Source organism: Urocitellus parryii, unplaced genomic scaffold (genome assembly GCF_045843805.1).
Source record: "Urocitellus parryii isolate mUroPar1 unplaced genomic scaffold, mUroPar1.hap1 Scaffold_43, whole genome shotgun sequence".
NCBI classification, from domain to species: Eukaryota; Metazoa; Chordata; class Mammalia; order Rodentia; family Sciuridae; genus Urocitellus; species Urocitellus parryii.
Genome location: NW_027553833.1, coordinates 3,867,898 through 3,893,354, shown reverse-complemented (window position 1 = coordinate 3,893,354; position 25,457 = coordinate 3,867,898). Strand labels below are relative to the sequence as shown.

At 35.5% G+C, this 25,457-nt stretch overlaps 2 pseudogenes; one reads left to right on the top strand and one right to left on the bottom strand.

Annotated features, from left to right (window-relative positions):
* The window catches only part of LOC144252447 (tRNA (32-2'-O)-methyltransferase regulator THADA-like), a 36,029-nt pseudogene that overhangs the window by 8,824 nt on the left and 1,748 nt on the right, over positions 1-25,457 (bottom strand).
* On the top strand, positions 14,513-14,738 carry LOC144252427 (ATP synthase F(0) complex subunit C2, mitochondrial pseudogene; annotated as a pseudogene).

Here is a 25,457-nt window from a genome sequence, read left to right as displayed (position 1 = left end):
CATTATCCTTAGCTGTTTGACATATAATAAGCACTAAATTAATACTTCCAGAACAAATCCTCTTAATCTAATTGTAGAATTCAATTTCTCACCTTGAATATTGGGACATTTAATTCTACTTAATGCATGTGGACTATTCTTCATGGTCTAGAATACAATTGAGGAAAGGCAGAAATCATTTTGACTATTACCAAATCATAGTTCTTCTATAAAATAATGTAAAATCCCCACATTAAAGCTCTTATGATGAAGATGAATGATGAATTTGCATTTTGCATCCTATATTTCAAAGTCATGGCTCTTCAGCCTTCTTTAAAAGTTATGGATGTAGTATGGCTTGCTACATTTGCATTATCCCCACATTGTTTAATTAATATAAGTACTTATGACATCAGAAACAGCATAATTATATATATTATATATAAGTATATAATAAGATACATATTAGGATGGGGTTGTAGCTCAGTGGTAGAGTGCTTGCCTTGCACTTGCAAGGCACTGGATTCAATCCTCAGCACCACATAAAAATAAATAAAGGTATTGTGTCCATCTACAACTAAAACAAAAAATATTTTTAAAAATTAAGATACATATAGATATAAAATAAAGTTTCCATATAAGAAAATTTCCATCTTCCATTAGGAAGATGACTTAAGTTGTTCATTTTCAAAGTATACTTAAATATATTAAATTTTTCTCCTGACAGAAAAATACATATCTAATACAGTCTAGTATTTTCCTCATACACTTACATTTAGTATAAATACATGAAACATGCAAAAAAAAATTTGTTGAATGTGTAAAGTAATTGATCACTCTCAGATAAACCTGAAATTCAGTTGTAGCACCGCTGAAATTCCCTGAACTAATGGGTACCCTGGTATTCACTTTCTGTGGATACTCTAACAAATTTAGTAGTTTAAAAACAACAGAAATCCATTCTCATAGGAGCCAGAAGTCCAAAGCCAAAGAGTCAACAGGGCCGCGCTCAATCCACAGGCTCTAAAGGAGCCTCCTCTAGCCTGTGGTAACTGCCTGCATTCTATGGTTTGTAGCTACCTCACCACAACCTCCACCTCCACTGTCACCCTGCCTGCTCTTCAGTGTGCCATATCTTTCTTTGCATCTTTCTTAAGAGAAAACTTTTGATGGCATGTGCAGCCCACCCAGATAATAAATTATCACAATATCCTTAACTTAATCACATCTGTGCAAAAGCCCCTTTTCCATGTAAGGTTCACATTCACTGGTTCTAAGGATTTGACATAGATGCTTTGGGGGACCTTTTCTCAGCCTATCATCCCTACCTAAGCGAGGTGTTTATCACTGTGAATAATGGGATGAGCCAATTTCACATTATCTCCTGCTAGGATGCCCTGAGAACATTGTATCAACTACGTAATATTCCTGCCCAAAATGCATAACTTGAATCAAAACATCAGGAAACAATGAGACAACACTCAACTAAGACATGATCTTCCAATATGTCAATGGCATTAGATAAGAAACTTTACAGATCAGAGGAAGGTAAAGAGAAGCTTAAGACTAAAACACAATGTGTGAGCTAGGGCTGCTTCCCAGTTCATGGGAAATTTGTTTTTCCTATAATAGACCATTTGTTGAGACAACTGGCAAAACTTGAACATGGACTACATATTAGATAATAGCACTTATCAACATTAAATTTCCTGAATTTGATCATTATGTGATGGTTATAAAACTAATAAGAGATAACAGATAAAGTAAACATGATAAAATATTAAAAACAAACGAATTTAGGGTAGAAGGTACATGGCTATCCATTAAACTACTACTAAAACTTTGCTGCTGGGATGATTTTTTTTAATAAAAACTGAAAATTTATGTCCTTCAAATGAAGCAAACAGGTATTAACAGCAAATAACTCACATTCCCATTTAAAAAAAATAATTTACCTAATAATTTTTTAGAAAAAGAGAAAAAAAAAACAGATAAAATGTGACATTCTGCAGTCTTCTGACCATTCCCTGCTAAAGAGCAGCTGAGAAGGGTATTTTCCTACTTGACCAGAGTCAAGGAAAGCTCAGAGCAGACAAGAAATCCACATTAAGCCGGGCATGTGGCGCATGCCTATAATCCTAGCAACTTGGAACCCTGAGGCAGGAGGATTACAAGTTCATAGCCAGCCTCAGCAACTTAGCAAAGCCCTAAAAAACTGAGGAAGACCCTGCCTCTAAATAAAATATAAAAAGGTGGGTGGGAATGTGGCTCAGTGTTCAAGCACCTATGGGTTCAATTCCCGGTACCAAAAAAAAAAAAAAAAAGAAACCCATATTAAATTATACATTACACTCATGTACAGGGACAAAGAATCATTTCTTGTCAAAAAGGAAATAAAATGATTCAAAGAGGGAAGCTAAGTGCTTATCCTTTTGAGTACCCCACAGAAGGAAAACAGAATATCACTAAACCAGAATGCCTGGCAATGACATTCTCATAATGTCTTTCCGAAACCAGATTGAGGCATATGAAACAGACAGCATATAGGGGAAACCATATTTTAACCACAAAGACTCACTAAGGAATATTAAATACAAAAGGAAAATTATTATTCTAATTTTTAAAACAGAAAGAACAATGTGAGGCCCCAGGTTCAATTACCAATACTGAGGTGGGAAGGTGGGAGGAATAGATTGGGGCCCTTTCTTAAAAAAAATGAGGGAGGTAAAACACTTCCCTCTTCTCATAATAAGCACAGAAAATTGTAGTGTGAAGTTGGCAAATAATGATCAATGGAAAGGAGACATAGTTTCTTTCCCTTCTGTCCTTTACTGGCAAATTTGATCTTATACATGTAAGAACTATATAGTACAAAGGAATCTAAAGACAAGACAATAAACTGAAACTTTAAGAAAAAAAATGTTGAAAAGTATGGGTCTTAAAAGAAAACCTTTCCCAAATATAACTGAAAACTTACCTTCTGAGACAGGAAAAACTTCAGCTATTGAACCTAAAATGGTTAAAGCTGAAAATCTAGTTGAGTAGGATGATCCAGGAAATAATGCTTCAAAAAGACTGTTGCAAATGGATGACATGAAATTCTAAAAAAAAAAAAAATTACAGTAAGCATAACTGAGTTAACTCACAATAAGTTATCTTTAAAGTATCACCTTCAAGAGTGGGTGTTTCTTTCATTTTTAATTAAAAGATTTCTAAAACTAATACTGGTTGTTCACATCTCTTAATAATTCAGCTTGGCACAGACTATGGTTTGGATACAGCTTGTCACCCAAAGGTTCATGTGCTTCAAGCAAAGCCCCCAATGTGGTGATGTTGAGATGGCAGTACCCTCAAGAGGCAAGGCCTACTCGGGGCTCCACCCTACTGAATGGATTAAAGCTCTCTCCCAAGAATGAGTCAAGTCTTATAGGACTAAATTAGTTTCTATGAGAATGAGTTTGTTATATACAAATTCAACTTTCTTGGCTTGCTCTCTTGCTTTCACTCTTTCACACATGTGTTGCTTCTACTCTCTGCAAGCTTTCTGCCATATTGTGACACAGCCAAAGAGTCCTTGCCGGATGTCATTACTGTGATGTTTGAACCTTCCAGCCACCAACCTCTTTTCTTTCTCAAGTACCAGCCACAAGTAGTATGTTATAGCAAAACAAAACAGACTGAGACAATACCTATGATCATAAGCTATAATATGATTTAATGAACCTATCTTAGCAGAGTCAACAAGAAATATAATTCCTATTATAGCTCAGACAAGTAAAAACATACTTTTTGGTGAAAGCAAGATCTATTGAGCTCTTGATTTGTGACAGAGCTGTATGAATATTGATTTTCCTAACCAGAGGCATTCAGGTGTCGAAGGTATGAATACTTTTTAATGTTTTAAAATAAACAAAGAAATACCCAATATTGACTACTTGATAAGTTTGGCTATAATATAATTCATTCAAAGATCCAACTATTCCATTGTCTTCTTCTGCCTGGCCCTTTGAGACTCCTGCTCTACTATTCTGTTTATACAAATGATTAAAAATGAAAGCTTATAATAAAATGCAATTTTGAAAAAGCAAAGTGGGATATACTTAGTCCAGGATAAACTATTTTTCTCTAATTAAAATAATAATGATAATAGTTTTTACATAAGATAAAGAGAAAAAATTATAAAGAATGACTATGAGTCTCAAGCATCCTGTTACTACGGCACCCTAAGCAGCACACAGGCAGCCCTGGTTCCAAATGGCTCAAGACAAGAGTCAAGAATGCAAAAATCCCTGCATTTTCTGGTGGGCATACAACCTCAAGAATTTATCCTTTAGGCCCTCACGAGCCCTGTTTACTCGCCTATTAATTATTCTGGGTTTCAAAGGAGTAGGGTGCTTACCAAAAAAATATCCTAGTTAAACTAACTTTAAGTAATACAGCCTTCACATTAAAGAACCACAAACTCGTCTTTTAAGAGTTATCTTACCCTAAATGTATTGTCATTTACATTTTTAGATACAGTTCTTTCCCTCAATCATACTGCAACCATAATGAAGACAGAGACCACATATATACACTAGGATCCCTAGTCCTGAGCACAGCATCCTTCATTTCAGGTGGAGCTCAATATATGCCCTAGTCTCTTTTAATGCTTCCAAGTGAGGCTTCCAAACACCTTGGCCTTCCATGGAAAACTCTCTACACTCAACTTGATTTTATAAACTCTTTCCCCATTACTCAACTCCTCCATTCCTCTAAATCTTAAGTCATTTACACCAGAGAATTCACCATTCCCCAAGTTCTCCCTCTTTTTTTCACCGCCATACATTCACTTAAGCTAGTCTCATGGAAAAAAAAACTACTGAGATGTTTCAGTCAAAAGCAGATCTGAGGGGCTGGGGTTGTGGCTCAGTGGTAGAGTGCTTGCCTAGCATGCACAAGGCATTGGGTTCAATCCTCAGCACCACATAAGTGTTAAATAATGATATTGTGTCCACCTAAAACTTAAGAATAAATATTTTTTTTAAAAAAAGCAGATCTGGTTTGGGCCCTAGCTCTACTCACTCACTGGTTGAGGGATGTTGGGCAGGTTACTGAACTTCACTGAGTTTCAGTTTTCTCACTTCTTAAATGGGGATAATGCTTACCCCACAGCCTTTGTTATTAAAGATGAAATGAGAAAATGGATATAAAGCATTTTATAAAAATAAAAGTACTCTAGGGCTGGAGTTGTAGCTCAGTGGTAAAGTGCTTGCCTGGCACGTGTGAGGCACTAGGTTCAATTCTCAGCACTGCACATAAATAAATAAATATAAAGGTCCATCAACATTGAAAATATATTTAAAATTTTGTTATTAATACTAATTATTAAGGTATGAAATAATCTCCATTAGCCTAGAAGGCATTTTTTCAACTAATAGCTTCCTGTCCTCCCCAGCACTTTGTGTACAACAGCCATTGTTATGAGGATGATGACAACATAGTGCCATGGCCACAGCCTCTAGAAGCCACAGGAGACTACCAGTCAGGAGAAAAGATCATAACCACAAGATTGACTCAGATTAAGTCTCTAAGAACCAATGTTCAGAAAATACATATCCTTAAGCTCAAACCAAGAAACTGTGAAGACATTAAATTTCAGAACCTCAATCCAAAAAACAAGTTGTATGTTTTACATACTTGAGATTTCACAAATGTCATTTTAACCCTTGTGGAAAGAAGCAAAAGAGATGTGTTTTCTTAAATCTAGCAGTTCTGAGAAGCTAACCAAAAACTGTCACACACACGGCAGGGCTCCACATATACTCTAAGTCATTTTTAATGACTCCCACTGAGGCTTTTTAGAGTGATTTATAGTTTAAAAAGGGCTTTCTCACTTAGTCCTCAAAACCAACCTTTCCAGAGGAGTTACTAATCCCAATTACAGTGGAAGGGACTCAAGGCACTCAGCTAGTAAAAGCAGAAGTGGGACTCATCTTACATCCTTAATGTTCAGGCTATGATTTTCTAATCTTTACTGTTGGGATTGTAAGATGATGAAGCTGATTTCAGCCTTTATATGAGAAAAGCCTTCAATGAATGGGTTTTTATCTTTTAAATGTAAAATTAAAAACCAAGACCATCCATACTAATGCTTAGAGTAGATAGAGGGTATGCCATAGTTCAAATGTATCATTAATTTATTACACCTGTTCCCCTAAACAAACTAAAACAGAAACAGATGAGGTCTACCTTCTCTCCCACCACCATTGTTTTTTCTTATTATCTCTGTCTTTGATTTTAACCTTAGGAGAAAATAAGGGTCTGCTTCTGAAAGGCAAGATTTTCAGTAGAACAGAATATTCTGCTGAAAATAAATTGAAGATTGTCAAATTGAGCCCTGGTCCAGACCAGAGCTGTTGTACTTGGGACTCCATCCTTCCCATTAACGCTATGCCCTGAACTAGCTCTACTCTCCAAGCTCACTCGAACAAATAGACACAACCTCCTTCCACTGCTGAAGTATGGGAAAGGGGTCAGTAACGTCAAGCTACTGAATGTCATGTCAGCCTCAAGAGGAAGAAGGCTCAGCCACAGTAGCCTCCTACCCTGGGGAGGCCTGGAGAAGTCCAGAGCCAGCAATTACCTGCTAGTTAAAGTACTAATTTCACCTGGCCCACATAAGCTATAAGGTGAGCCTTACTGAGGTAAGCCCATTAATGTCATCCTCTAGCAGTCCTCATGTGCAGCCTGGTTCCTGAGTCATGTGCTACCTTTCCTGGAGTACCCAAGCACCAGAAGAAATATGTAACACCCAGCTTGAAGGAAAAAGCATAGGAACACAATTCACCAAGAGAATTCCATCTGTTTCCCTCTAATGCTTATGTACAATTATTTTAGGTTTCTTAAAACTCTAGATCTGGAAAGATATCACCTACCTTATACAATTGTAAGGAAACAGAAGGCTCTTCTTTGGCTAACTCATTCTCTGGTTCATGTTTGGATTTACTTTGCTGCAATTTGTAAAGTACTTGGGAACTTTCCTGTATCCTACAAAACAACTTTGGAGACAAAAAATAAAAATAAAAAGCATCTGTGAACCTCACATTAAACTAAACTGTCAGACCTGGAAGGGAACATCTAAGGCAAACAGAGTACTGGTTTTCAAACTCTCAAAATCTACAGTATTTCTTTTTGACAAAAAATTAACATTTACATTTTAAAACCAAAATCAGTATTAGTGCAACTAGAATACAGCCATTAAACCACAGTTCTTACATTTTCCTTTAAGTCAACATGAATCTAAAGACTATATATTCATTTCTATACCAATTCTTCACCCCATGGATGTGTTGTGTGATGAATTCAAATTCAATTATTCAAAAATGACCATTTTGTGAGGTGCTTAGAGAACTATAAAAATGCAAATGCTTCCTTCCTCCATTTACCAAAGTTTTCATAAAACTACCTTACATTCCAAGAGCCCAAACACTATATTTTTTTCTATCAAAAAAAGAGGACAAGGGGTTGGGGTTGTAGCTCTGTGGTATAGCACTTGCCTAGACGTGTGAGGCATTTAGTTCAACCCTCAGCACCACATAAAAGTAAATAAAAGGCTTAAAAAAAAACCTCCAGTTTTGCTACCCCAAAATGAATGGTCTTTTTACTCTAGATTTTAATACCACATGTAAGCTTTACAATATCACAGAGCAAGTCACAGAAAGACCAAGAAGAGGTACCCCAATCCCTTGATCATTCCCGCACTCTGCCAAATCTGGGCTCTTCCTCAAAACAATATCCAGAGCAAAGTTCACCACTTTCTAATGCTCAATTCTACCTTTTTAAGAAGAGAACAAATCTGCTGCCGCACTCCTGGAGACTGGCTGTTAAGATTGTATGTGATAAAGAATTGAATCCACTCCATTTCTTCTGTGGAAACAATTTCTGTGCTCCGATTACTTTCACAAAGCAAGCCTAATGTATCTATCTGTACCTAAAATAACAAGTAATGAAATGTTAATTTTTCATTGAGATAAGGAAAGCCTAAACCACTTGAAATGTCTAATTATTTGCACAGGCCATCAACAAAAATAAAACTAAATTTAACCATATGTAACTTGCAAAAATCCTGTAGCTCTTTTCTATTAATTTATCTTATTGTATGAATTGAAGATACATAAAAATCAACAATCTCCAGTTTTATTCCATGGCAATGCTCAGCTTCATACTTTCTGTCTCAGTGACCACTTTGCCCTAGGATCGCCTTACCTCACACTCACACTACTGTCATGCACTTCTAACTAGTCTCCTGGTTTGTTTTTGCTCTCACTCTGGAAACTCATCTCTGTTTCCATTAATGCCACTTCCTTGCTGAAGACAGAGTGGGTGTGGCTGAAAGACTTCATTTAACTGGTGACTGGGAAGTAATGAAGTCATCATCCTGGCATTGGAGCTGTCTATAAAATAGACAAAACAGTCTCCTTCTGCCAGACAACATCCTTAATTCGCCTCCAGGTCTTGTCTATCTGTCGTTCTGCTCCAATATTTCACTTTTCTTATCAGCCACCTCTGATTAGTCTCTTCTGAGCCTCCTAGATAAGTCCTCATGCATAAGGCATATTTGAATCTATGTTATTTTCTCAGATTTCACAAGGCTTTCTTGTCTCTCAACTAGATAGCTGGAGTACAAGGATGACACTTTTCACTTTCTGTTCATCCTCATTATAGACTCCCCAAAACAGTGCTACGCTCAATGTAGGAGCCTCTATATTGGGACTGAAAGAATCAGGGTCCTGTACAAATCCCCAGGTATTTTGTTTCCTTACTTGGCAGTGCTGATGAACTAAACCTTGCTTCACTCTTGCACTAGACACAAGGTTCTTCCAGGCATCAGTAGCAGACTGCAGATGTCCATGAGCTCCAGCTGTTCGCAAGCATGCCATCAAAGCTCCCAAAGCCCCTCTGCTATCACAAGACCCTAAGGATGGAAGAGATTGTCCCAAAAGCGCACTAACAAAGACTACGACAGTGTTATGCAATGACTACTGCAATTTTCAGTTGTTAATGTTCATGTTTCCAATTAAAGTTATGTTTTCAGAAATAAAAATCAAATTTTACATAAATTCTAACATGAATTAAAGTTCCTAAAGTAATCCTTATTTTAAAATTATTTAATTTATCTTGTGTCAATAATTTCAAAGTAAGCATAATTTTCATACTGTTAACATAAAGAAATCGTAACTTTTTTTGCTAATATTTTTACTTTTTCCTTGATACTTAGAAAGCGAACCAGGAAATAAGTCAGGGGAAAAAAGTGAAATACAATAACAAACTAAAACAATTTTCTGCCAAAAATAGGAAAAACCTTCAGTGACTAAAGGTCATTGTGTCTTTAAACACTGACCTTCTCTGCACATTTCAGATTTACTGTTTCTCACTAATAAAGATAAAAGGAAAATCACAAAGAACCTATTGGTATCAGGGGTTAAGACACTGGCCATTACTAAGGGGACAGCAAGTTCTGGCATACCTTGATATCAAAATAAAGACAACCTTGTTTCAGAACAGATTCAGAGGGTTTTTCTCAAAAAGGCAAGGAAAACTGTTGTTAAAAATTATAAACAAATGCACAAGGCCCTGGGTTTGATCCCCAGTACCAAAAAGGAAAAAAAAAAGCTTAGACCTAAAGGAAGCAAGCCACAGTGGCACACACCTAGGGGCCCAGCTATTTGGGAAGATTGAGGAAGCATGATTTCTGGCTTGAGCCTAGGAGATCAAGGCCAGCCTGAGCAACATTCCAAAAAAATTTTTAAATTACAAATAATGGCTTATTTTTATATGCAGAAATCAAAAGTCTTTAACTTTTAGTTGAAAATACTTTTTAAATTATGCAGGATATGCTGTTAGAGTATTATAATTTTAAGATTTGTATAATGAACCATGATCATCATTTTCCATATTATTTACTGAAATATGCTTTATTGCAGTATTTCCTTCAGTGTCTGAGTTTTGATGGAATATTTACCCCTATTTTAAAGGACTACAAATAGTTCTTTCTTTAGGTTATGACTCCAAATATTGTCTCTCTCCCAGAGACAAAAACTGCTTCTACCAATGTACCTGTCTTTCAACTTGCCTAAAACAATTTTTAATTACTATCTCAATCACTTAAATAAGCAAATTATATAAAGTACACATATTTTTATTCCAATAACAAGAAAAAAACTTGGTAAAATAAATTAAAACCTTATAATTAAGGAAACTTATCCAATTTCTGTAACTATAATAACTCCTTAATTTGTACAAATGACTTAAGTCAAAAACTGCATTCAGCATTGTACAGCAATACTCATCTCAACCTAAAATAGCTCTCCTATAGTTCATAAAGTGGTAATATTTAAATTGGAATATGGTCAACATCTGCCAAGGTGCCTGTATTTAAGCATCATAATAAAAATAACTAAGACAAAAACATATTTTTTCTTACCAGTTTTGGCATCAATAGAAGTCTGAAGAATCTTTACCATGTACTTTAAGCTTTCAGGGCTGTAATTCAATAATTTTGGCAAATAATAATCAATCACATAAGATTTTTGATCCAGGCTTCCTTCACATAATATAGAAAGGAGAGGAGAAACCCAAGTCTCATGCCACTGGCCAATCCAAGTGCTGTCAACAGTATGGGATTTCAAATGACTTCTATGATTTTTAAACATTGTTTCCAAGAGGTCACTTGCATAAGGTACCAATGATTGGTCCCCCATGACCTCTAAGATTTGAGATGGAATAGTTTTGTCTATTGCCAAAATATGTTTAATTCCTATGCACTCTACCAAACACCCCAGGCATATGTACTTTCCTTTAATATGCCATTCCAATAGCAGAACACTCTTAGTGAATTCCAAAAAGAAAGGATCAGTGACTGAGTCTGCCCCTTCCAAAGTTAGTTGGTGTATTTGGAGAAGATTTCTGAATATGATTTTGGTTTGGTGTCTTAGAGCATCCAATGGATGTTCCCAGTGTGTATAGACATATTCCAAAAGTCTCCCAACTATGCTTGAATTCCCATTCAGACGGTCCTTCAGGCTTGGGGAACTTGATTCAAGGATATGTATGGCTGAATTTGTCCAAGATGCAAAGTTTCTAGATAGAAACATTTCCAGTTTTGATTCCTTTATCCTGAAGAAAAATGAAACATGAACCATATTATTGTAAAATGGCACATAAAAGTCATTTCATTTTATAAGCATTTAACCATTTAAAGTTTTAAATATAAAGAATAAACAGAAAAAATAGTTATTATTAAATTTACAATTTAAAAAAGTTACAAAGCCAAAACAGATCTCAAATTTGTGTATGAATCTTTTCACCTTCTAAAAAATAATCCAAAATGAATTATTGGAAACTACTGGAGGTGAATGAATCACTGGCTATCTTCTAGCGATGACAGTTTTAAAAGTCTTTTAAAATATAAGGGCCTCAGACTGGGGAAAGTTAAGGTAAATGGGGTTTAGGGCAATGAAAATATTCTAAACTTGGCTGCACTGATGGTTGCACAAATCTAAATATACTAAAAGTCACACACTTTAAATGTGTGACTTGTATAATATGTAGATTATAGCTATGTAAGCAGTTATTTTAAAACATGATCATTTTCTTCTGCTATCCACATGCTCATTATTATCAAGCCATATCTATAGTTTTGACATTTTAAGCACATGAGCACTTTCAGCCATTATGGCAAAAACACACATGAAAGAAAAACACAGAGTGTATCACTGTGAAGTCAGAAGACCTTATACAGTTGTTGGCTTGGGTTTCTTATTAGCAACATACTTAAGAAAGCATTACTCTTCTAAGCTTTACTTTAACCAATCAACAAATTAGATTTCTTATTCTTTCTATCAAACATATGAAAGTCACATTAGATTATCCATGCTGAAATTCTTCATCAATTCTCTAGCACTGTACATATAAAAATTTTTAGTTTTTTGGTTTTTGTAGGCATTTTAGTGCTGGAAATTAAACCCACACATGATAAGTGCTGTACCACTGAGCTGCAGTCTCACAGTCCCAAATTTTTATAGTTTTTAGAAAATGAGAGCGTAGCCAGGCATGGTGGCACACACATATAATTCCACCAACTTGGGAGTCTAATGCAGGAGGATCACAAGTTCAAGACCAGTCTCAGCAACTTAGCAAGACACTGTCTCAAAATAAAAATAAAAAGGACTGGGGATGTAGGTCAGTGGTGGAGTGACTGGGCTCAATATCCAGTACTATCATCACCCCCCCACCAAAAATGGTAACAGAGAAACTGAATGTTAAAATTAATTTTAGAAATTAATTACAGGTTAACTGGTACCAATACTCCCTATAAATCTTTCCCTTCACCCCATCTTCTCTTTCATGTCCATTTCATTCCCTACACATATTCTACTTTTAATTTAGAATTTATCCTGAGCACTTTTCATGTAATTACTAAGTATACTGGTACAGTTGCAACTTTTAAATGTCTTATAAGCAAAACAAAATATGAAACAGCAGCATGAAAACTCACTGTGAACTCAAGGTGAACAAAACATGCACAGTGTCCAAAAGCAGGGCCTCTCCACTCAGGCCCATGCTCCCATCCTGCCAGTCCAACATGGCAAGTGTCCCCTGACACAGGAATAAGAGAGCTGACACAGAGATGTCAGCACAACAGAGGCTCCTGCAGCTGTTCAGGAACCACTCAGGGATGCTGGTACAGTCTACTGAACGGAGAAGCAAACTGCTAATCTGGAAGAAAAAAAAAACTAATATATATATAAAGGTTTAAAACTTTCCAAGAGATACTTCAAAATACAAATCAAAAAATGCTTTCTCCTGAAATATCCCTGGAAAAGTAACTAAACCTAAAATAGCCATAGATATTAAATTATATTAGTATTAAAAGGAAAAATATTAAAACTAGGTATATGAATCATTTTACTGATTTGAATGTACTGGTATAGCACACTACATCACCACCACCTACAGGTGATGAGTTTAACACTTTGAGAGGTGATGTGAGAAAAAAAAAATTTCAATTTTATCTAATGATAATTCCTATGTGATCTCATAGAATAGTATGTGTATATGTGTGAATATTGTTTTATGCACACATAATAAATATAGCAAAAAGTTAAGTAAAACGACAAAATGAGTTTCTAGATACAGCAAGAAAAAGAACTGCAAGCAGTAAATGTAAGTACTGTGGTCTAAATTATTATGCTTTCCATATAGGTGCAGGGGATGTAGCCCAGTGGTAGATCCTATGATTAGAAGTCAAAAGACCCTAGGTTAGTCTCCAGCATAACACAATAAAAATATATGTGTGTGTGTGTGTGTGTGTGCGCACGCGCGCGCGTGCGCACAAATATATTTATGCACACACACACATGCACACTCTTTTCCAAATGGATCAAACTCACTTAACAACTTATTGTAGTATGATTCCTACCTAAAGTTCATGATTTAGAGTTATTTCTAGTAAAAAGAATGTTTATTTATCATAAGGTTGTACTGTGTATGTATCTAAACATTAATTTTCTGCATAATTTTGGTATTACGAGTATTTTTTATGATACTGAGGAGATATAGAACTGAACAAACAGCACCAAAGAAATTAAAAGGTTATATTCCAAAAATGTTGATGATTGTAAAATAGATTTATAAGAATTGTTACTTTTTTAGTATAGATGAATTTTTCAAGTTCTCTTATTATAAAACAAAAAAGTCATCAGAAAGATAGTCTATGCAAAAGAATTTTTTATTTCACTCTATTTATTTTTTATTTTGGTACAGGTGATTTAACTCAGGGGCGCTTTTACATTGAGGTATATGCCCAGTTCTCTTTATGTTTTTGTTTTCTTTATTTTTAAAAAATAATTTTAACTTCTAATAATATGGTGATTATTCAACCCAGGATAAGAAGTATGAGAGACACTACAAATTATCTACTAAACATTCATTCTGTCCTTTATTGTTGATAGCAAATCTACCATGTCCAGCCAAAGGCAGGATACTCACTTACCCAATTTTTTTTTTTTACAACTAAATGCAGCCAGATGAGAGCGCTCAGACTAATAGGATACAAGCAGAAGTTCTTCATCTATCTTTGTTTTTCCTAATTAAAGGTGCAGATGTAGTGGGCTCTCTTTCTATCTACCACAATCCTAACGTCATTGTGGTAGATAGACACATGACTTTATTTTGTTTATTTATTTTTATATAGTGCTGAGAATCGAACCCAGTGCCTCACACACGCTAGGCAAGTGCTCTGCCACTGAGCCACAACCCCAGCCCTTTATGTTTATTTTGAGACAGGGTCTCCATAATTTGCTGAGGATCTCATAAGTTGCAAAGGCTGGCATCAAATTTGCAATCCTCTTATCTCAGCTTCCCAAGTCCCTGGGATAACAGGCATGTGCCACCACACATGGCATTTTTTATTTCACCTTAAAAATATGTTTAGGAAGGTCTTCTCTGTACTGGCAGCAGCTCTCTTGCCATGTCTCATGACCCCATGAAAATGTATGCCTGTTCCAAAATCCTCTCCACCTACTCCTTGGTCAGGAGCATCTCTTTGCTGCTGAGCCAATCACTATCTGCAGTGATGCTGAACAGACCAGAGACGGTGACATCTGAGAAACCCTTCTCTAAAGCTTTTCTCCTACCCCATTCTGGGCTTTGCCCTTTCAGGGGCCATAGGGCTCTTTTGCCAGATAGTGGCATTTCTCATTCTCTTTGCCATGTGAAAGAGCAGTATCCATCTTGCTTTCTTCCTATCTGCCCTATATGTTCCTTTTCCTATATCTCCAAAGGCACCCTGGGAAAGTGGTTGGCTCAGGGTATGACAGAAGAAAAACAAATAAATACTGTATAAATAAGAAAATATTAGGAAGCCAAAGGCAGTAGCACATGCCTGTAATTTCAAAACCTGAGAAGCTGTGGCAGAAGGATCACAAATTTAAGGCCAGCTTCCACAACTTAGCAAGATCCTGACTCAAAATAAAAAAAGAGCTGGGGCTATAGCTCAGCACGGAGGCACCCCTGGGGTCAATCACTAATACCAAAAAAAAAAAAAAAGAAAAAAGAAAGAAACTAAGTTTTGTTTTGGGGCTAGGAATATAGATCATTAGCAGAGCATTTGCTTAGCATACACAGGCCCTGAGTTCAATTACCAGCACTGCAAAAAAAATAAAATTCTAATTCTCAGTAGAGTCAAATTCTTCTCTTTTTTTCTTTTTGGCAGTGTTGGGAATTGAAAAGGTGACAGAGTCTAGTGCATTCAAAGCAAGTGCTCCACCACTGAGCCACAGTCCCACTCTCTCAATACAACACAATGAATTCTAAAAAGGAGAGGATGCACTTACCAATTCAGGAGTCTTTTCAGATGGATGAAACATTGTCTTAATAAAAAGAATAACAGCTAATCCTGATGTACTCTGAATAGTCTGTAATAGGTCATCTATTTGGCAAAAGAAAAGGCAACATGTTTTAAATGACAGAATTTCCAGTGCCATGCAAAAAGCAAACACTGTAGGGTCAATCCTGGGTAAAGCTTCTAGTTTGACCACTTCTTAGATGAGTAAGTCTTAGACAAGTTATTGAACCTCCCAGGAACTCAGCCTTCTCTTCTGTAAAATGGGAAAATATAACCTCTGACACATTTTCATAAGGTTTAAAAAGATAAATGAAGAGGGTTTATATACTCAATAAATGTTGATTCCTTTCTCTCTAAAACATCTACTCTTTCTCTCCACCTACAGGCTCCCAGCATGCCTCATAGCGGTACCACCTGTCCCCTCACATCCACCAATGCCTCTGAATCCCAACCCACATGCATACACTATTTCTCAAAGAAATTTCAGGGCTTGTGCAAAAATATCTATATCCATGCTAATCACAAACTTTACTATGACTGGTATTGTACCCTAAGCAACCAAACAATTTTAACTGGATATCTTCTTGTTATTTTATCTTTATTAACTTCTAACAATATGGTGATTATTCGACCAAGGGTAAGAAGTATGAGAGACACTACAAATTATCTACTAAACATTCATTCTGTCCTTTATTGTTGATAGCAAATCTAACATGTCCAGCCAAAGGTAAGATACTCACCCAATTTTTTTTTTTACAACTAAATGCAGCCAGATGAGAGGGCTCAGACTAATAGGATACAAGCAGAAGTTCTTCAGCTATCTTTGTTTTTCCTAATTAAAGGTACAGATGTAGGGGCTCTCTTTCTTCCTGCCTTGAACACAGACATGGTGTCTGGAGCTACAGTAGTCACAGCAAACATAAGGCAACAAACAACATGGGTGAAAGCCGACATGCCAGAGAAGGAAGATAGAAAACATTTGCGTCCTACTGTGCCTAGCACAGTTCTGGATCAATTGCTACTGAACTTCTTGTTGTAAGGGAAGGAAGAGGAGGCACATTTGCTTAAGTTTCTTAAGTTCAGTTTCCATTACTTGCTGCTAAACACTGTATATCAACATGAAGCTTTAAAATCCTGGAAAATAGCTTCTTTCCTTAATAGCCTCTTACAGCCTGGTTTTTGGTTTCTGTAATGTTAGCAATTGTTGATGCTTAATAATGCCTACATCAGATCACTGGGAGTTTCAAACTGATGATATTCAATCACTTCATTTCTTTTTTTAATTTATTAGATGAATCTTTTTTTTTAAAATGGGAATTAAACCCAAGAGCATTCTGCCTCTGTGCTACATCCCTAGCCTTTTGTTATTTCTTGAAATAGGGTCTTGCTAAGTTGCCTAGTCTGGCCTTGAACTTGCAATCCTGCTGACTCAGCCTCTTGAGCAGCTGGAATTACAGACCTGCACCACCAGTCCCAGCTGTTAAAGGACTTTTATAAAAAGAAATTTACAGGTCTGGGGATGTAGCTCAGTGGTAGAACACTAACCAAGCATGCATTAGGACCTAGGTTCAATCCCCAGCACCATAAGCAAATAAATAGAAATTTCCTCTCATCTATTTGGTATCCTAGTAGCATAGTTCCTATGGACAGAAGTAACATGTAAGATACACGAAGGAGTACTGATGAGGCCCACAATCAACAACAACTGTCACCATCTGAAAATAGCTCTTGCTGCTAAAGAGAAATGTAAGTGTTGTTCTCATCTTTATAAACTTCCCTCAAAATTTGGAAATTTCTTCTATAAAAATTTTTCTTTTGCTACTTAAAGTCTATAGTTTTTCAACACTAAGATTGTTAGGTTTTCTTCTTTGTATACAATACACACACACTTATAAAAGTCCTTCAACATTAACCCTTGCTGAATTGGTACATTTGATAGAAAAAGTCATTAAAAACATATAATCCAGGACTTTTCTCCCACTTTGAGAGGGTGGAAAAGAAGTTCCACATCTCAGTAAAATGTATTGCAAACCATTTTTAGGAAGAATGGACTTACACTCAATTAGAACCATAATTTGTTTGCTGTTACACTTACCATCACTTAAGAACTTGGTGAAAATATTCAGCAAGTCACACATACTTTGCCATATGGGAGAACTGGAAGCCTTCCAGAGATTACCCTGGAAAGTCTGTGCTTTCTGTATTAACATCATTGAAGCTCTAATGCCTACCAACAAGTCATTCATCAACTGTGTTTGAACAATATGATTTCCAGCAAATTTTCTACAAAGAAGAAAAGACATTATTTAAAAAGGAAATTCAAATATGTGTTACCATTTTTATACCTCTCCAAAATAAACACTCCTCAAAGGGCCAAAATTAATTTTAGATTATGCTAGATAAGCCTCTATCTTCCAAACATTCCAATTTTGTTAACTTTCAACACTCTTACATCAACAGGCACCTCTTTCTTAGCCAATGACTAACCTCACTTCCTATTTTAGGGAAAAGGTAAGAAATCAAGAAAAAAATTCAATAATGAATAACACAACTTAAACTTGAATACTCCTTCAACCTTGATACCCTTTTTTGAACTGGCTTCCAACATGCTAGGCTCTCTTAGATTTCTTACATCGCTTCTTAAACACTAGAACCAGTCTACCTTTTTCTCCCTAATTGTTTTTGGGGGTTTATTTGGTTTGTTTTGCTTTGATGGTGCTGGGGATTAAACCCAGGATTTCATGCCTGCTAAATAGGCACTCTACCACTTAGCAATGTTCTCAGCCTCTCCCTCTCTTTTTATGCCAAAGTTTGGGTATCTACTAACAATACCCAGACTTTCATTGATTTAGATCTCTTTAATTCCAGATTCATTCACTAACTTCCTATTCAATATCTTCACTTGACTATCTCAAAATATGTGAACTTATCTTTAACTCCTGCTCCATCTGCTGGAATCTCTATCTACAAACACACTGCAATCATTTTCCCTTCCTCCCTTCATTCCATCTATCAGAAAATTCTGTTGGTTCTACCTTCAAAAAATATTTAGAATCTGATGGCCTCCACTGTTACCATCTTGGCATAAACCTGCTCCTCCTCGCCCCTAAGATTCCTGCAATAGCTTCCAATCAATCTCTCAATTTCTGTTCTTGCCCTTCCCAGGCTTTTTTTTTTCCTGGTAGTACTGAGGATTGACCCAGGGCCTTGCACATGCTAGGCAACAGCGCTACCTCTGAGCTATACCCTATCCCCCAGTCTATTTTCAACACAGAAGAACATAGAGTAATCCTATTAAATAATAAGGCAGGGTGGGGTTGTGGCTCAGTGGTAGAACACACACCTAGCATGTGTGAGGCCCTGGGTTTGATCCTCAGCATCACATAAAAATAAATAAATAAAATAAAGCTATTGTGCCCAAGTATAACTAAAAAATAAATATTAAAAAAAATCATAAGACAAGCTAGGCATGGTGGCACATGCCTACAATGTTTTGTAGTCCCAGCCACTCAGAAGCCTGAGGCAGGAGGATCACAAATTCAAGGCTAGCCTCAGCAACTCAGTAAAGCCCTAAGCAACTTAGCAAGAACCTGTCCCAAAATAACAAATAAAAAGAGGTAGGGATATAGCTGAATGATAAAGCCCCCCTGGATTCAATCCCCATTATCAAATAAGAAAGAAAAAAAAGTAAGTAAGTAAAAAAAAAAAAAAAAAAAAAAAAAAAAAAACACTTGGGGGCCAGGGTTGTGGCTAAGTGGTAGAGCGCTTGCTTAGCATGTGTGAGGCACTGAGTTTGATCCCTGGCACCACATAAAAATAAAAAAAAAATAAAATAAAAGGTATTGTGTCCATCTACAACTAAAATTTTAAAAAACTGACCGTTCCTCAAAACATTAAACACAGAATTATCATATGATCCAGCTATTCTACAGAGACTCAAACATGAACACCAGTGTTTAGAGCAGCATTATTCACAATAGCCAAAAGGAGGAGAAAGTCCAAATGTCCATCATCATATGGATGAATAAACAAAATGTGGCATATAGATAGAGAGACTATTTGTAAATAGGAATAAATTTCAGATACATACTACTGCAGAGATGACTCTTAACAACATTTTTAAGTAAAATAAGCATATTACAAAAAGACAAATATGATTCTCTTTATATGAGTACCTAAAACAGGTAAATTCAAAAAGCTACAAAAAGTAGAATAGAAGCTACTAGTTACTAGGGGCGGTGGAGAAGGAACTCTCTTTTGGATACATTGAATTTGAGGTACCTGTAAAATATCCAACTTGAGATGTCCAGAAATAAGCCTACCACCCAGAGAAGAGAACTTAGAGTGATAATTTGGGAATCCTGAATATATAGATGGTAGATAATACCAAAAAAATAAAAGAATGATTCTAAGCAGTCAGAACAAATAAAATAAAAAGAACTGAACCCATATTTAAGAGAAGAGCTGATGAAGAAGAGTCTAAAAAGAGACAGAGAAGGAGCTTCTAGTGTTGCAGAAGGAGACATCAAGTTGAAGATGGCATACAGGTATTACTTCTGTTCCCTTCCAGAACCTTCCTAAACCAATAGCCATAGGCTTTAAGACATGAAGACATAAATACATAAGGGCAGCAAACAAGACAATCACCATACTTTAAAAGTATGGTGATTCTGAGCCTAAAAGGCTCAGATTGTGGACACTAAGCATTCCTTGAATTGGAGATAAATGCAAAGCTGAAAACAGGAAGACTGGCTACAAGCCTACTTGAGAACTCTGCATCACATTCCCTTGCCAACAGACAACTGGTTTACCTTTAGAGAATATAAACTGTCAAGTGTCTGGGAAAAAAAACAGCACACACAATGTCATATTGCAGACAGGAAAATTGTGTAAATGCATGCACAATAGATGCCTACAGCCAAGACCTCAAATTTCTGCCCTCATTCAGCAACCAGAATATTAAGACAGTGATCTGATAATTCTTTTATAGTGAATCTACCACTAGATCAAAAAAAGACCTAAAGATAGTGACATAAAGGGTTCCATCAAGATACAGCCCAGCCAGACCAGCCTAGAATAAAACTTGCAATCAACTCCATTCATATGCAAAGAGATGCAAATCAATTTTCAGTGCCCTATTTTTAAATATGAATACCCAAAAGATCACTAGACTTCTGACAGGAAAGTTCCTAGAAGGAAATATAGTGACCAAACCCAGCAAACAGAAAAAAAGCAACTTACAAAAAATAAAAGCATGTAAATATAAGAATACTTGAAGCAAACAAACAAAAAACAACCATCATTAATATCATCAGAGAAATAACATAGGAAACTTCGCCCCATGAAATAAGAACAGTAAATTATGAAAAAGGATCAAAGGTAGGAGAAGGGCTCTTCTCTTTCACATTTATTCTCATAATAATTTGACTTTTAAAATTAAATATCAATGGGCTGGGGATGTGGCTCAAGCGGTAGCTCCCTCACCTGTCATGCATGAGGCCCAGGTTCGATCCTCAGCACCACATACAAACAAAGATGTTGTGTCCGCCGAAAACTAAAAAATAAATATTAAAAATTCTCTCTCTCTCTCTCTCTCTCTCTCTCTCTCTCTCTCTCTCTCTCTTTCTAAAACAAAATAAATAAAATTTTTAAAAAATTAAATATCAAATCTCTATAGAATAAATTTAAATAATCAGGTCTAACATTAAGGGAGAAGGACACATTCTGAGAACTTTTGAAAATTTTCTTTGTACAGAGAGAATGTACAACTATAACCATGCACGCATACACACCACAAGCATGTAAATACATAGCACTTGCCTATTTTCTTCTAGGATTTCAATTAAACTCTTCCGCAGGAAATGAAGTACTGAAACAAAAAGAATATAATGACAATACAGAACTTAAAATTGGGAATTTTAACTTCAGTACAAGAACATATTTTAAATCGGTTTTCTAAAATATCATAATAGAGAAGCAAAGATTTTAAAAAGAGCATGATGTACTTTAGTGATTTTTTCCTATTGCCAAAAAACTTAAAAGCACCAGTTCCAAAATGATACATAAGCAACAAAATACCCTAAGAACAAAATAAAATAATAGCACTTACCATTTTTAAGAAGATTATTAATACTTGCTTTACCTATCAGGGGAAAAAAATAATATTAGTAAGGAATTTCACTAAATTTAACATCATTTAAAAATAATGACATGACAGGTTATTATCCAGAAAAAGTATTAGAAAAGTGCTGGCTTACCCAAATTAAAATTCTCCATACAGGAAGATATATTGTCAATTACTTTCCTATATGAGTATAGATCAGTAGTATTCAATTCTTCTTGAAGACGAGAAGTAAAACTGTGTACAGCCTCAGTTAGAAAAAATTTAGGTAGGCCATTTAGTGAGCTAGAAAAAGAATCAAATATTAAAAATCTGACAACTTCGTACTGCCAATATGTGGGGAAGGAGGATAATCATCCGAATGTAGAAATACTGAACTAAACCCTCAAAGTATAGCCAGAAAATTATAACTTCATATCACCATCACTGGAATTCCCTGGTCTATCATTTCTCTTCTGGTTTCCCTGGCTCCATATTGCTTCTCTCACATCTCCTATACCATTCTCAACAGAAAAGCCAGAGTGATAATTCTAAAATGCCATGTGACAGTCCTCCCTCAGTATCCACAGGGATTTGGTTCCAAGATCCCACACAAATACCAAATGTGAGGATGCTCAAGTCTCTTATATAAAATGGCATAGTATTTACATACAATCTGTGTACATCCTCCCATATACTTACATCATCTCTAGATTTCTTAAATACCCAATATAATGTATATGCTATGTAAATAGTTAGTATTCTGTATTGTTTAGGAATGGTAACAAGGAAAATGTCTATACATGTGTAGCACAAAGCAATTTTTTGAATATTTTGATCTATGGTTGGCTGAATGAAAAACCCACACATATGCAGAGCTGACCTGCCTAAAAGCCTTCAACAACTTCAAAACACATGCATACAAACACAGTTTTCAATGACCTTATACAATCTGCACCATCCACTATTAGCTCTCCAACCTTACCTCCTTGTTCACTTAGCTCTAGTTACATGGCCTTCTGACAACCCTGGCCTGACAACCTAACAGTCTTTACTCTTATTATTTCTTCCACCCAGAACATTCTTCTCTCAAATACCCAATAATCAAAAATCACCTTATCACATAGAGCAAAGTTATGTGAAATGGCCACTGTATTTTACACTGAAATTACTACCCCACCTTTGATGTTCTTTCCCCCATCCCTTAGCTCCCATGCCATCTAATATCCTATACATTGTTTATTTTGTCTATTTTCTATCTTCCCCTTGTAATACAACCCCATTCTAGATTATTTGATTCATTATATCTCCAATTCCTAGAACGTTGTTTAAAACATAGTAGGTAGTCGATAAAACTTTACTGAATGGATAAATTAAACTTATGTCAATTTTACCTCAATTAATCTAAATCAAGGTGTTGGGGCTGGGGCTTAGCGGTAGTGCGCTCGCCTGGCATGTGTAAGGCACTGAGTTCAATTCTCAGCACCACATATAAATAAATAAAATAAAGGTCTATCAACAACTATATTTAAAAAAAAATCTAAATCAAAACCAATAGGCTTTTTTTTTGATTGATTGAATAGCTTTTCTGGAAGAAAAAAATTCAAAAATTGGAATATTCTGAAAAAGAAAGTCAGTAGAGAGGTAACATACAATTACATAACTAAACCACATTATAGAACTACAATAAATAAGACTATGATGTGCTATATCAATGAACATGTCCAAGTCTAAAATCAATAAAACTCTTGTTTATGTAAGCATATATAACACAACAACGTAGCATCCCTAATATGTGAGGAACGACAAGAATATTCAAGAGTTTGGTGATTAGTGACTTTTATATGAAAAAGAAATCTAAGTTGAACCTCTACCTCACATTATACTCAGGACTTAATTCCAGATGAATTTTAAAGCTGAACAAAAAAATAATAATAATTATAAGACAAGTAAATAATTCTCTAGTAATCTTGTATTAGAAGGCTGGGAATACAGGTCAGTAGAGAGTGCTTGCCTAGGACGATTCATCATCATCATCATCATCATCATCATCTTAGAGAAAACATATAAGTAAGGCATGAAGCTCAGGAATCTATACAAAGAAAAGTATTAATAATGTTGATAACAAAATATTTCTTTAATTTTCATTAAAAGATAACATTAAGAAAACTTAAAACAAGAAAAAGAAATATATATGGCATATAATCTACTCATAGTTCTTACAAATGAAAAAAATTATAAGATATACAAAAGTTATGTAATGATTAAAAAGACAAACTTCACACATTACAAAATGTTCGACTACATGAGCATCTGAGAAATGCAAATTATACAAGAGAGTATTTATCACCCTTAGATTTTAAAGATTTAAAGAATGATATTAACCAGTGCTAGAGAGCTATGAAGAAACAGGCACTCATTCACTGTTGATGTAAGTACAAACTGGCATAACTTTTGGGGAGTACAATTTAATAATAGCTATAAAAATTTCAACATGAATAACTTTTGGTCTTAAAAATTCTATTTCTAGGAATTCTCTCATGTATACACATACATGATTATGAACAAGATTAAAAATATTAGCCAGACACAGTGGCACAAGCCTGTAATCCCAGAGACTTGGTAGGCTGAGGCAGGAGGATCATGACTTCAAAGCCAGCCTCAGCAACTGAGCAAGGCCCTAAGCAACTCAGACCACATTTCTAAATGAAATACAAAAAAAAAAGGCTAGTGATGTGGCTCAGTGGTTAAGCATCCCTGGGTTCAACCCCTGGTGCCCACCCACCAAAAAAAATACTATTGCAAAATTGTTGAAATAAGGAAAGCTGAAAATGAACCAAATATCCATCAATGGAAAAGTGATTAAATAAATCAGGAAATACATTTCTAATATATCCATAATATGGAATATATCTGTAGCTCTTAGAATAAAGACTGTTGGTGGGAATGTAAAATGTTGCATTATAGGAAACAAGAGGACAGCTCCTCAAAAACTATAAACAATTACCATATGATCCAGCAAGCCCACTTCTGAGTATATCCAAAAGAACAAAAAGCAAAATTTCAAAGAGATATTTGAGTATTTATGTCCATAGATACATTAAACAGTCACCAAAAGGTAGAAGCAGCCAAACGTCCATCAATGGATGAATGAACAAAATGAGGCATATACATATAAACAAATATATTTAATCCATAAGGAAGGAAATACTATTATATGCTATAACATGGATGAATCTTGAGGACATTATGTTTAGTGAGATAAGTCAGTCACAAAAAGAAAAATACAAATGTTCCATTTACATGAAGTACCTAAAGTAACCAAATTCCTAAGAACATTCAGTAGAATGGTGGTTGCCAGAAGCTGGGGAAGAAATGGGGAGTTGCTTAATGAGCACAAAGTTTATGAAAAGGTTCTGGAGATTTGGTGAGCAGTAGCATGGATTCACTTCACAATACTGAACTGTACACTTAGAAATGGTTAAGAAAGTAAATTTTAAGTTATATGCTTTTTAACCGCAGTTAAAAAAAAAAAAACTAACCTAGCTGGGCACAGCAGCACAACATGTAATCCCAGCAACTCAGGAAACTAAATAAAGCAGTTCAATGGCAGCCTTGGCAAATAAGTGAGACCCTATCTCAAAATTTGAAAAAAAAAGGCAGGGAGAGCAAATGAGGATGTAGCTCAGCAATATAGCACACCTGGGCTCAATTCCCATTATTAAAAAATAAAAAGGACTATACTGAGATGGAAATATCTCTAAGATGCTGTTTAGTTAAAATACAAACTCTAGAGCATTATGTAGAATATAACCTCACTTATATAAAAAATAAAAACTAAAACACAACACACATGTGCTAAATATAAAGAAAAAGTCTAGAAAGATGGATACCAAAATGTTAAGTGATAACCCTTTACTAAGGAAAAGCAGATAGGACAGAAATGGTGAAATATAAGCCTAGTTTTTTGTGTATTTCTATACTGCTTGA